The following is a 3,540-nucleotide window of genomic DNA, read 5'->3' on the forward strand; positions in this document are numbered from 1 at the left end:
GAATTTTTTTAAAAAAGACCTAAGTGCACATATGTATGTATGTACATTAGCGTGGTTCAAAATGCATGTGAAAAAGTAAAGTCGGAATTTATTGCCGACCCCCTAGGATTGTTCTATACCGAAAAAATATAAGCCTATTTTATATTTTGAAATCAAAAAATATTTAGGGAGGGCTCAAAGCGCTCAAAGTTTGCCATGTATTTTATATGGAAAAAAACCACTTTTCGTAGAAATGGTATAGAATTCTTGAAAATGAATATTTTTCGGTCGTAAAACTCTGTTTCACTTCAGGAGACTCCCAATAATAATACCCAATTGTTTCTTTAACAATTTTCTTATGGGGGGAACAATAAAAAATCGTTAGTATTAAAAAATGGTTTAATAAACAATTGGATATTAATATTGGAAATCTCCTGAAGAGAACCACAGTTTCCGATCAAAAAATATTGATTTCAATTAATTCTATACCATTTCTACGTAAAGTTGTTTTTTTGCCCATACATATAAAATACATGAAAAACTTTGAGCGCTTTGAGGGACTTCTAAAAATTTTTTGATTTCAAAATAAAAAAAAATGGGGGCATATTTTTTCGGTATGGAACAATCCTAGGGATGGAGGCATCAAAGTTCCGAATTTACTGTTTTGGACTATGGACTAATGTACATACCAGTGTACTGCAGCAAGCTAAATATTTACATTTCAAGCTACTTGAAAGCTTATTTACTTGTATTCACTGGGCTTGGTTCGAAACAAGCAAGTAAATGCTTGGCTTGCTTGTTGGATTTCAACTCATACTCGTACTTGATTTATTTCAAACATATCGAACTCAATATTTACTATTTATACAAAAACACACTTATACATAACCATACCCTTTGGTTGTAACAAGCTGATTCACGGTTTGCAATATGTACGTACATATGTATTTACAAGTGCTGCTGCTGTATTCAAGCTTGTTCGATTCAAGCTACTATCGTATTCATTTGCATTCAAGCTATGAGTTGAATTGGCTTGTTTGAAACAAGTGTGAATCATACTTGCGCTTGTATTTGTTTCAAGGAGCTTGAAAACGTAAATGAATCGGCTTGTACAGTACACTGGTACATGCACATGATGCAATAATACAAGGTGGTATCAGTTGTGACAGCTCGATTTGACACTACCTTAGCTCAGTAGAATGAGAAGAAAAACGGGAAGAAATGAAACCCCATATGGGGGAAGAATATAAATTTTCACATTTTCTCCTTAACAAAATTTGCTTTTTTATAGTATATTCGTTATGAAATGAAATAAAATAAGATAAAATACCTTTTTAAGAAAACAAAGTGTGTGTATACTGGGAAAAAATAAAAAGCACTCAACTATATTAATGGGCCAAAGAATAGTTAAAGAAGTAGCACTGTTTNGTTATCTTAATATCGAAAAGCCTAATCTATCGTTTATATTTTTACAGTGTACATAGAATGTTTGTTATTATGAGTATTGGTAGTTTAGAGGGAAAAATTGCTAAGTCCGTTTTGATATATTAGGCCAGATAAATTAAAAATGTATCGTGTCGACAAGGATTAAGGCACTTGTTCTATTTTTTCTCGTTCATATTCAAAGACATGCAAATTAGCTATGTCCAAAATATGCACAAAATATGTAATAAAGCCAAAAAAATACGAAATCGTTTAATACAGATCGAATATTTCTGTTTCGTGCAGAGTTTAGCTTTGCTTTAAACACGCAAAATATATTCAAAGTTTTGCGAAATAATTGAAGGAATTGGCTATTTAGAAGTATGTTTCGTCTTGTAATATTTGTAAAAATGGACTTGGCAACTTTTCACTCTAAGCTAGCGATATTCAATATTGCCAGTCACTTTCTGTTGGTATCTGAGTTCAAAATAATTCTCTAGCGGATAAAAGACATACCTACATAGGTACTTTAAATTCAATGATTCGCTAAGGTAAACGGCTAGAAGACGATTAGAAAAACTGGCGAGAATTGACTACTAAAAGGTGATTTGGTTCTCAATATCGAGAAAGAGGTTAGATTATCTAAATGTATTCTAACGTTGAATTCTAATAGGTTTCCAATGTCTAGTATTTTTCTAATCATTTTAAAATTCAAAATGGCTGCTCCAATATGGCGGACAAATTTTTCAAAAATGATTGAATTCGCACGAAACTTGTTACTAGGAGGTTTTTGGATTCGCTAATTATGAATCTGACAGTGAATTTTTAAAATTTAAAATGAGGATCCAATATGGCGGACAAATTTTAAAAAACATTTTTTAATTTGCTCGAAACTTGTTACCCTGATGTTCTTGGGGTTGTTGCCGCGATATTGGAGAAACCATTCTTAAAATTTAAAACAATTGTATGGGTGTCGTAAAAGCGCCCAAAAAAGCCAACACTTCACAGAATTAGTTTTTATAAATTTGAACTCAGCGAAACTATTTAGTTTTTTTCTATTTGAGAATGCATTTAAAATAATTTCAAGTTCAACTTTTCACGCTAAACTTACAGAGCTATAAAAAAAAATATTTACTAAAGTTAAGAATTTAAGAACTAATTTTTCTATTACCGATAATCACTTCTCTTCATGAAAAAAATAAAAAAAAATTGCAATAGACGCACCGTTACACTTTCCATAGCTAATCGAAATCGCAAAAAAAAACGTTTTCCTGCTACAGCTAACTGACTGGCACCGACTATCCAACTTATAAGCTTAATTTTTTTTTATTAGTTAAAGAGATCAAAGAATAAAATATGAGTAACAGTTATCTAATGTATTGAGAAGTAAGACCATGCCATTTCGTCCCGCTAATTTAGTGAATCCGACCTGTGTGGGCCGGCGGAAGTTTCCAACGATATTCAATGGGCCGTATGAATAAAAACTAAGCAATTGCTTTTTCTTAAAATGTTATACTTTTTACTTCAATTTTGTTTGCATAAATCGAGTGAAAGGTCTGAAATTTTAAGAAAAAGCAATTGCTTTTTATTATTCATACGTTCCAATATTGATTTTTAACAATGTTCTGTAAAACATACATACAGTATCGATCGTATCAATAGTACCCCCATTTCAAAGTGATATTATTTGCCCCTATTTTTTTTGTTTTTGTTTTTAAGAATTTTCAATTAAAAAACGGTTCATTCTCAAACAAAACCCATATCAACCCAAGTTTAAAACTTTGTTGAAAACTGAAAAAATTCAACAAATTTTCATCAAAATTTCAAATTCTTTTCTCAGAAGTGTTAGATCTTTTTGAGTACCCAGTTTTATAGCCCATTCAATTTTAGTGTAATAATGTGCAAGTCGGCCGCTGTGGTGTAGTGGTAAGCAGTGCGCGCTTCTACTCCACAATGCCTGGGTTCAAACCCTGGTCAAAGCAACATCGCAAAAATATAGAAAAAAGGTTTTTTCTTAACAGCGGTCGTCCCTCGGCAGGCAATGGCAAACCTCCGAGTGTATTTCTGCCATGAAAAACAGCTTCTCATAAAAATACAATCGCCGTTCGGAGTCGGCGTAAAACTGTAGGTCCCTCCGCT

The sequence above is a fragment of the Rhagoletis zephyria genome, unplaced genomic scaffold, assembly GCF_001687245.7.
Source record: "Rhagoletis zephyria isolate East Lansing unplaced genomic scaffold, Rhagoletis_zephyria_1.1 Rzeph_scaffold_05384, whole genome shotgun sequence".
In the NCBI taxonomy this organism is placed as follows: domain Eukaryota; kingdom Metazoa; phylum Arthropoda; class Insecta; order Diptera; family Tephritidae; genus Rhagoletis; species Rhagoletis zephyria.